Genomic DNA, 10,879 nt, shown 5'->3' with positions numbered 1-10,879 from the left:
TGAGTTTTTGTTTGATTTAGTAGTTTTTGTTAAAACAGAGAAAACACACACAAAACATGGAGTATAAAAACCAAAAACCAACTATATTATATGAATTGTTTACCCGCATGCATTGCGTATGCGTAATAAATTGAAATACGTTTTTCATTTACGTCAAATAAAAATTGCAAAAAGAAAAAAAATGAAATGAAACAATTATTTAACTAAATAACTAAAAATGTTGTTTATTCTACATGGAGTAAAAAGTTTACAACTCTGCACAGCGTGGCGTATACTTAATGTAATTGCTGAGTGGGCTAGCAAGGGGGCAACACGGCAACGGGGAGGAGGGGGCGTGTCATCAAATCTTTCAGGCGGTAAGTGCTCAGCGCATACTCTAATGTGCAGCATGTAGGTTGAACGACTTTATATTCTCATCGCATCGCATCTCATCTCGACTCGACTCGACTTTCGGCACATTGCGCATACGACACGTAGGACGCGAGTTTGTTGCGCTAATTTCGTCATGTTGTTTTTATTTCTTCATTCTTCTTTTTTAAGATAGCGTAAAACATCATAAAAGCCAACAGCAGGGTAAGGCAGGGCAAAACACTTTAAATTATGTGAAGGTAAGCGCAGGAGTGGAGCAGTAGGCGTGACTGCCGAGGGCGTGGCGGGCAGGCTGTGTAAACATGAGCATAAAAACCGAGGCAGAAGAAGATGAAATAAAGTGTCATGCTCGTTTGCCGCAGCCACAGCGCAGAGATAAAGCATTTGAAAAGGGCAATTCCAAGAAACGAAAGCTGCGGAATTCCGTTTGATCAAAGGTTCGCATAAGTTAGGAGCGTCGCTTGACATATGATAAGGAAAAGTTGGCAAATGCAAACTAATTTTCAATTAAAAGTTAACCAAAACTTTAAACATTTCCAGCTAATGGCTGTTTATTATAATGGCTGTTTATTATTAATCAATGAAAAAGTAACAAATATTAAGAGTTGAAGCTATCTGAAAACTATGTATATTTTTATTTTAATTCTAAATTCAATAAAAAATTGAGCGATTTTCAGTCAACATTTTTTAAATGTTAAGAAATATTGCAACTATTCAGGAAGGGAACTATTCAGGAAGAGAACTCTTTGAGAGATATTTCTAATACTCAAGTCGGGAACAAGCAGACAAAGACCCGAAAATCTTGAAGTGCTTTACTTCAGTTGAGCCCAGCATAACTCATTTTGGAGAATTGAATCAGATTCACAATTTGGGAACATCGCTCACACAGTTCTTAAGCTACTTCAGACTGTGTGCGCTGTCGTCGTGCTCAGCCTGAGAATATAATATTCTACAAATGCAGCGGCATTTGGCTAGCCGCATGTGCAGGCAGCCGTAAGACAAACCGATTTCCGTATGAAAAGCTTTAACGGAAACTGAAAGCCAGTTGCTATGCGGCATAACGGATGCTGTTGTCAGCGACAAGGTTAAGCCAGCAGATAGAAGGGAAGACCAGAGCAGAGCAGAGCAGCGCAACGGGAGGCAGTCAGCGTCAGGTAGGCCAGGTGAGCAGCGGGTAACTGGCACAGAATCTGAATCGTTTATGAGAGTGTCACGAAGTCTGAGCCCCATATGGTTAGCCTGATAGCTGAGGCGTTTACCTTGTTTGCCCAACTGACAGGTGAGTAACATTTTACCTACCTGCAAACAAACGTTCCACTCTTCCTCTTCCTCTTGCGCATCTTCGTCTGCTTCTTCTTCTTCTTCATATATGTTCCTTAGTGCAGGACAACGCGTGTGTCGAGCATACAAAAGAGGTGAAAAGGTTGACGATGCGATTGGCCCATGGCACGTTACAAAGGCAACAAATATCAGCCATGCAAGCAGGACTGAACCACTTGGAGATATCCTGCAAAATATTACATTGCAGTACTTACATACTTTATATATTAATATATTTATGTTTAAATACATTCTATCAATCTTTACTTAGTTCGATATCTTGATAGTCCATTGGGGACTTGAGTGCTATCCTTTCACATAAGATTCTGAAAACAAATTTGTCTCTAGGCTCTCAGGATTTTAAATTACATTTTTAAATCTCACCAATTCTTACATAACTATAATAATAATATTTGCTATATTTTACATGAGGATCTGCTATCTTAATACATCTCTTCCACAATATAAACAGAATAGATATATATACCGATACGATATACGATATATATATATAGATATATCGTAGATCACTCCACTCTTTCTCATTATCATACCCCACACATTCTGATTTATAGATCAGTCAATTCACCCTTTCAACTCTCTCCTCGCTCTCACATACCTATGCACCAGTCGGGCATACCCAGTTCACACTCATATTTCATGCACACACAAACGACATTTTCATCAGTTGCTGTGGGGCGATGCCATCGGCATTCGCAGAGCTTCCGCAATTTTATCGCGGCCTCTCTTTACGTAGATGCCTTACGCCTAACGCCTTACGTCATTGTCAGCTTACGTGCCGCAGAAGCACACACTCACACATATACACACACACACACAACATCTCTGTGTATATTATTAGCAGCTGTAGTGCGGCGTGTCAAGCCCCTCACTTCCTGTCGTCCTATCACCTGCTCCTACCTGTTCTTCGGGCGTCCTCTTCTGCTTGGCCTGCTCATACATTAATCATGGGGCTCTCATACGCTGTTTAACTCATGTGCAGGTATCTGCCCATCTCTCTATCTTTCTCTTGCTCTTGCATTCACTCTCTGGGCTTCTTGCATAATGAGCCTGTCGTTGAAACATAATTAAAAACACGTTAAGCACCCGAGTTGACCAGATTTACATATACGTATATATAAATTGTGCCCAGAGCAACAAGGCTTTGGGGCAGATTGAAACCGAACAGTGCCTTGGGCGCAAATTAAAAGCTCTTCAAAGCGAACAACTTTATTTATGGGCCACATTAAAGGCCATGAAATTGATAGTAAAATACTTTGCGAATTCGAGCGTTTATTTGTGCAATATAATTGGTTCAGAGGCAGAGGCAGAGGCAGAGGCAGAGGCAGAGGCAGAGGCAGAGGCAGAGGCAGAGGCATAGGCAGAGGCAGAGGCAGAGGCAGAGGCAGAGGCAGAGGCAGAGGCAGAGGCAGAGGCAGAGGCAGAGGCAGAGGCAGAGGCAGAGGCAGAGGCAGAGGCAGAGGCAGAGGCAGAGGCAGAGGCAGAGGCAGAGGCAGAGGCAGGCAGAGGCAGAGGCAGAGCAGAGGCAGAGGCAGAGGCAGAGGCAGAGGCAGAGGCAGAGGCAGAGGCAGAGGCAGAGGCAGAGGCAGAGCAGAGGCAGATTCAGAGGCAGAGGCAGAGGCAGAGGCAGAGGCAGAGGCAGAGGCAGAGGCAGAGGCAGAGGCAGAGGCAGAGGCAGAGGCAGAGGCAGAGGCAGAGGCAGAGGCAGAGGCAGAGGCAGAGGCAGAGGCAGAGGCAGAGGCAGAGGCATAGCATAGGCAGAGGCAGAGGCATAGGCAGATTCAGAGGCAGATTCAATCAGATCATCATAGCTATCATATTCCAGCATCAGACATATTCATGTCATATTCAATTCATAGCATTCATATTCATATTCAAAATATATTATAGTCATATTCTAATATTCATCCAAAATAATATTCATATCATCTTCATATTCCATATTCATATTCATATCATATTCACTATTCATATCACCATTTAATAAACATTGAGTCCCTTAAACGCACGGATCTCCTCCAATAAAGCGCTCCCATCACTAAGGTAATGCTCCATCTATTTATCGTTCAATGAGCAGCTGCTTAAGCAGACTCGTTTGATGTGTTATTGTGTTACAGCTTCATTAATATTTGCTCTATTATCAGCCACAAGCTCCGATTGCCTTGCTCCAGCAAAGCAAATTGGTAATTGGGTTTAGGGGTTGGGATGGGGTCTGGTTAAAGCCAAGTAAGTCTTGCTATTTGGGTTTTCTGTTGACAATGCAAAATGCTTGAAGCTGATAAACAACAAATACCAAATAAAGCTAAGCGGATTTTCATATCGATTTCAAAGACAAAGGCAAGAAAGAAAATTCCACAATTTCTTTTTTTATCTTTTCATCAATTTCAATTTTTTGGCCAACAACTTTTTGCATTGTGGAATTTGTGAAGGGCAAAGTGTAAATGTAAGCTGATTTATTGCTTGTTTTGAAAAGCGAGTGGAGGGCTGGAGAGTGCGTTTGTTTTTGCAGGGTATGTGTGTGCCAGCCTAATCCGCTTATGTGAGCAAATTGAATAATAACCTCGCAACGCGCCAAAAGGCAGACAAAAGCCAAAACGCAGCAGCAGCAGCAGCAGCAGCGGCGCAATTTGGCAAAGTGAAAAACTCAGATTAGGCAAATGTACATTGATTGCACAGTTCACGGAATGAGAGCGAGTGACAGAGAGAGGGAGAGAGAGCGAGTGGGAGCGAGCAAGGTTGCCGCGGTTAGGCTCTAGCTTAATAGATGTGAGCGGCTTTCAGCGGGCGCCTAAAAGCAGGCAATGCTTTTTCTGCGCCGCCATGATTGAGCGTATGAGTGCCTGCGTGACTGAGGCTGTGTATGTCTATGTGTGTGTGTGTGTGTGTGTGTGTTTTGATGTGTGCGTTTTGATATGTCGCTGACATAACAAGCAAATGTGGTCTATGCGCTTCGTCTCGCCCAAGTCAAGCTGTGGCTTTCACCTCATCTTCATGTTGACTGTTAGCTCAGCTCGTACGCTTAATTGGAAAACACACACAAACACACGCACACACACTAATGCTAGAACAACGTGTTGTCCTCTACAAAAACAATAACAATAGCCAGGAACCAAACAAACATAGCCCTGGCCAAATATTCGACTCGTGGCGTATCGAACGTAGATTCAGTCCGAAAATCCGTGCGGCTGTCCGTCCGTCTATCCGTCCGCCTGTTCTACAGCAGCAGCTGCGGCACGTAGTAGCTGCCACAGGCTTTAGTTTATGACTCCGTTTTGGAGGCCTCTGCTCCTCCCCTTGCTCAAGTGCCCAGGCAAACTATGTGAAGAGGCAATGGCGATGGCTATCTGCTATATTATGCTGTATTTACCGTTGTTTTTATTTGACTTCTTTTGTTTTGAATGCCCTGTGGAAAGAGCACTTTACCTTATAGGGCATTATGTACCAAGCTGAGATGTACTGGGCTAATCTATTTACTCTAATATGTTATTCATTATAAATATGCTCTTAAGCCTACGCGCTCGCCCATCTTTGACTTTTATACCCTGAAGGCAACTACTTTGTATTATTTGTGATGTTAAGCTATAATATAATGTCAGTTGTTGCACTCAAAGTTTATCTTTTCTTTTGATTGAATACCCTGCAAGTAATAGTTGTCTATTTAATGGGTAATATGAGCTAAGTGGAAGCAAAGGCGTTGACTATTATGTTTGTTTGTTTATATTTTCTGTCATCGTTTTTCTGTTTATACCCCAAAAATTGTGGGTCTTGCTAGAAAGTTAATATAAACTTCTAGAAGTTCAACACTCGAAATACTCTAAAAACTTATTCAAATTAGACAAAATTTAAATATTTGCAGTTTCAATTTCCTGATTTCCTACTTCGAAGAAAATATAGTTTTGTAACTCCTCACCGTCCATGATATGCACCCTTTCCTCACCTTTTCATTTCAAACTCTTTTTTTTACAGGGTATCCCTGAGTCAACCACGCAAACTTTAGACATTTCCTACTTTTACTTTTTCCGTCTATAAACTTACTTTGTGCGTGCTGCTGGGAATGCCAAAACATGTGTTAGGAGCTCCATGCATTAATAATACGAGACCATTTAACAGAGTGTTGCGTACGCTCGGAAAAAGTTCGAAAAGTTCACAAAAAGCTCAGAGAGAACATCCCGTGTGGGCGTAGAATCTATTAAAATAAACACCAAAGCCAATAACCAAAAGATTTAGAGGCCAACTTTAATGCATAAATTTCGATGCACTTTGGGTATAAATATTGGGAGAAAAGTTGACTTTTCATGTGTCAGAAAGGAAATGACTGCATTGAGCTACTTGTGGCGCCATCTAGCGGTAATTATATAATAGCGGTAATATAATAATTATATAATACTCGAATCTGTGTTATATTTGTTTTTGATTTAACTAGGCCTCAAATAAAGTTTAAAAAGGTTTCCATTTACACTGCTCAACAAAAGTGAACAGCCTAATTTGTGAATATACCATAAAGGTCAATAAATGAGCTTAACTTTCTTTGAGCTGCTTAGGTGCCTGAAATTGCCCACTGAATTAGCTATCAAATCATATTTCCACCTGGAGTCACCTGGTAATGGGATACCCCTTTAATTAACTAACATTGTGGGCGGGATGGCAAATGTGAAACTGAAAACTGTTAACTAATTAGTTATTCAAGTGAAACGGTAACCACGACACCTGCTCCACCTGTGATGCAGTCAGGAGTGAACGTTTTGCAAGTCAAATGTCGAACGATCGATAAAATGTTATTTGGCCAATAAATTAGCTACGTGGCTTGATTATATGCAAATATACGAAAATTTTCAACAGTTGCTGTCAATTGCATGAAATAGAGCGAGAGAGAGAGAGAGAGAGAGAGGGGGAAGATGGTTTCAAACAATTACTACATCGATTGATTGCAGGTAAAGCCAAGACTACTGAATATTTCGTAACTAAAATGAAATGTCCGTCAATAGCCTGCAGTGCGACCCGTTTAGACACCGTTATTCCCATGTCCAGAGCCATGTCGAAAGTTATTACCGGCACATAAAAGTCAAACATGTCTGATAAATGAAGCTCGACAATTTGCATGCAGCCCGAGTGAAAAGTGAAAATCACAAAATCAAAGTGAAAAAATCGACAAAAAACTAAAAAGAGTCTGGGAAAAACATGACAAATAAAAAATGAAAATTCTTGCTTTACGCGCAGATTTTCATAGATGTGGGAAAAGCGAACGCCATGTTCCATTTAACAGCTGACAGGGATAAGCAACCGAACGAAAGGATAACAATGTCACAGCCACACACACACACAGAGAGAGAGGAAGAGAGAGACACCAACTGCAGATGACAAGCGACCAAAGGGAATGCGAATAACAAATACAACAACGACAACTAAAGGAACAACAGCAAAAGTTGGGTTAAGTTGAACGAAAACTTGGATGCCCTTTAAACCAAGCCGAAAGTGAGAAGGAAGTAAAAACAATTTGATGAAGATATAGTGAAAGTAGTTTGATAAAGAAGATTATAGCTGGAGAAATAGAGGAAAAGACGCAAAGGAACCGTCAAATGGGAAAAGCGAAAGAGAGAGAGAAATAAACATATAAGTTAGAGTGATATAAGCAAAATATAAGAGCAAAGGATATAGTAATCCTAAAAAAAAAGGGGTATGATATTATAATATATATAGAAATAATAGGTCAAACGGTTTTATATTTATATTTCATAAATTGCTAACAAAAACCAAGCCACAGATAGCAAATAGTAAACAACGCCACATTTGTTCCTTTGCATGTTTAATGTCTACGCCATAATGCCCAGAAAAGAAGAAAAACTTTCCACCATAACGGAAATTGCTGAAAAATAAATATATACATATATATGGCGCACACTGATCAGCTGTCAATTTGGCAAGGGTTGCAGCCAGAAAAAAACGAAGAAAAGCAGGAGTAATCTGTTCCGTTTGAACTATTTTGGTCTACGAGCCGGATGCATGCACAAAGCGGAGGAAAGGAAAAATAACATTTGCCCAACTTGTTGGACAAGTTGTCAGGCAACTCGAATTTGATATTATTGCAAGCTTTATTAGGGCTGGCGTTGCCAGAGAATTCTTGCACTTGGCCAAGAACTTAATGAAATCAATTACCAGTTAACAAGTTCTGTTCGCTGCCAAATGGGATTAGTGAAACGAAAAGCAACTCGCCGAGCCGAAGGAGCGGACTAAGGAAGGACTAAGGACACTCGACAAATTGTTTTCACTCTGCTGCAAGTATTTTATTGGCTTTCATTTGACTTTGAGTTCACTTTGTTTTCTGTTTCACTTTCTTTTGCCAAACTCAATTTGTGCAAATATTTGTGGGGCTTGACATTGATTTAATAAAGAAACACGTTAGTTTATAAGATGATTACGAATAATAGGTATTGAAATGGCTGCAGGAAATGAAATTGATTGGATAACAAATTATTTCAAACCGAATGATTTTCAGGAATGCTTAGACTTAACAACTGAAAAATTAAATACATAATAGACGATAAGTTCGCATCAAGCAATTAATTTGATTGTAAAAGCGATCAAAATCAACATAATTCCATTAACGTATCTCTGTCTCCTTCTAACAATGTCAATCTAGCAAAGAAAATGGCATACAAAGTCAAAGCTTAGCTTAGCTGTCTCCTTCAATCGCATTGTACTTATAATTTATAACACTTTATCGTTTTGCATACATATGCCACGCACACATGCAAAGTTCATTCGAAAATCATCAATTACTTGTCATTCCTTTGCAAATGCTCAACGATTGCCCGAGCTTGTGGCTTGCCTGCTCACTCACACACACGCTAAGGCTAACAAGCTTACTCACTCACTCACACATAATAGCTATAAAGCGTCATCCTCTTGCTCACTCACTCACACAGCTATCAAGCTATCATTTCTTTGCATTTTGCTTATTTATTTATACATCTGTTTATCTTACACACACACACACACGCACAGCCCCTTCCAGCTGCTTATGTATTTTTTTTCTCGTTTGCCAAGCAAATTTATTAGCTCAAGTCAAAAAGAACAACAGCTACAATAACAGTTGAACTGTCATACATTTGCCTAAGCATTTGCAAAACAAAAACAATTTAAACTTTCATTACAGACAAAGCACTTGTCGCTCTCACTCACTCACTCACACTCTCGCTCGTGCGCTCTCTTTGCACTCTCTCTTGCCCCTTCACAAGTCACACATTTGGCCACTTAAACGACACTCATTCATTCATAAAGTGTGTGGAGTAATTTTCCAGCTGCTTCGCTTCCTTCATTTTGTGGCTGACAGCTCTGCCAGCGGCAATGCCAACGCCTTTCGACTCCGCCTTGTGCTTGTCTTCGCCGCAACGCCCGCCATTCCCGATCTCCCTCTCTCTCTCTCTCTCTCCCTTTCCCACTTCCATGCGCTCTTTAGACTTTATGCTTTTGTGGTTGTAGTGTGAGCATCTTTTCGGGTTTGCGGTGTGCCTTTTGTAGTTGTAGTTGTAGTTGGGCACTGCGAGACAGTTGCAAGCTGTCGTCGACTGCTGCCCTTCGCTCTCCCTCTCACTATCTTGCTCACACTCACTCTCTATCATTATTGCTCATCATGCGTTTCTAATGAAGTCGTAAAAATTGAAAACTTTCAACGCGTGCTGTGCTGAGCGCTCTGCATGTGTGTGTGTTTGTCTTATCTGCTCACTCATTCCCTCTCCCACTTGGCGTGGCTGATGTGTTGCTTGCTTTATTGCCTTGCCACGCTTTCGTCTGTCTGCTGTTTGTCTTCGCATTTTACTGCAAATACCGCAATCATTTTTATTCATTTAGCCATTTTGCTTGCTACGCTTCCGACATTACTGTTTCTTCAGCTCCTTCTTTGAACATGTTGCGGATATTTTTTTATGTTCGTGCACTTCTTTTGGTTTGTTTTTGGCATTTTTTAGTACATTTTATTGCTGCGAAGTGCGTAAGCAGCTTAAAGCTGAGCACGCTGCCTGAATTGCGAATGTTTTCAACTCGTTTGTTCGCTTAGAAGCTAACGGTAAACTTTTCAGGTGTTAATATACATAGGTATGCCATTTACAGTTCGTTTGTGACTTTTTAATTATTCTAGCATACTTTTGAGAGTTTCCCAAGCCGCTGAACTTACAGATAGTAATCTAAATTTTATACATAATTCTGTGTCAAAGTCCCACATCACATTAACTTGGCTTATCTTCACAGCTACATTCATTTTGACAATTCATTTCGCTGTCCATTTTCCACAACATTCACATTCCATTTCCAATCGTTGATGCATTTTTAATTTAGATGAAAATATACATATGTTTTTATAGCCGCCAATCTGTTGCCCTGTTAAAATCGAACTGTTATAAAAAATAAAAATTAAAATATTTTCGTTTTGTTGTTTTCATGCTCATTCGATGGCTCTTAATTTGTTTATTTTTCACACGTTCCGTTGACAGTTATTCATTTTTGCTAGAGCATATCGATAATGGCATGACTTTTGGAACATACCGATTTAAAAAACCAAGAAGAATAAATGATATTATTATTATGTATACAGATCCACAATCCAAATATCAATACTACCATGGATTACTTGAAATCTAATCATTAAGCTAAAATTCAATTATTTTATAAACAATAAAACAATTTTCTTCTTATCTATTTATCGTATGGTTGCGTATTTATGCTTCGTATAAAAATGAAAGATGCATTTTTTAACAATGAAGATCAAGTTCGTTATATACTGCAATTCACATGCGGCGACTGCAATTAAATCGGATTTTTCCAAGGTATTTTCGAGTGTCGTTTCAGCAATTTTTAGCCTTTTTTTGGCTACATTCTCGAACATTTCATCAAGTCACACTGCACATTGCGAGGCCTCGCATTTTGATGTCACATTTTTGCGTTCGCTGCAGTGTTTTCGTAATTATTTTGCTGTTACTCGACAATTGCGCCAGCATTTACCAACACTGCCGAGCCCCATCGAGTGCCGCCCCTCCACTGCCGCATTCTGGCAAATGTTTTATTGCCGCGTCAATTTATGCTCGTATCTTTGCTTGCAGGCCGGCTTCGAGGCTTACGAACGTTTTATTGGGCTGCTGGCTACAGCCATGTGTTCACATGAATATTCGCCCTCACA

The 10,879-nt window shown here is 40.3% G+C and overlaps 1 long non-coding RNA gene across 3 annotated transcripts; it reads left to right on the top strand.

Moving 5' to 3' along the window:
* Positions 1-5,466: 5,466 nt before the first annotated feature.
* On the top strand, positions 5,467-8,099 carry LOC149269570 (uncharacterized). Of its 3 annotated transcripts, XR_016269100.1 has the most exons (5): positions 5,467-5,608; positions 5,677-6,074; positions 6,134-6,641; positions 6,696-7,384; positions 7,472-8,099. It is a non-coding gene; the product is annotated as an uncharacterized LOC149269570 (long non-coding RNA). The 3 variants fall into 3 exon arrangements; XR_016269099.1 differs by having other exon boundaries at positions 5,677-6,057; positions 6,696-8,099; XR_016269098.1 differs by having other exon boundaries at positions 6,696-8,099.
* The last annotated feature ends 2,780 nt before the right edge of the window (positions 8,100-10,879 follow it).

Source organism: Drosophila arizonae, chromosome 3 (genome assembly GCF_054131065.1).
Source record: "Drosophila arizonae isolate 15081-1271.41 chromosome 3, UAZ_ARI_1.0, whole genome shotgun sequence".
NCBI lineage: Eukaryota > Metazoa > Arthropoda > Insecta > Diptera > Drosophilidae > Drosophila > Drosophila arizonae.
The sequence above is the reverse complement of the archived record's forward strand: the minus strand, read 5'-3'. Positions and strand labels throughout refer to the sequence as shown.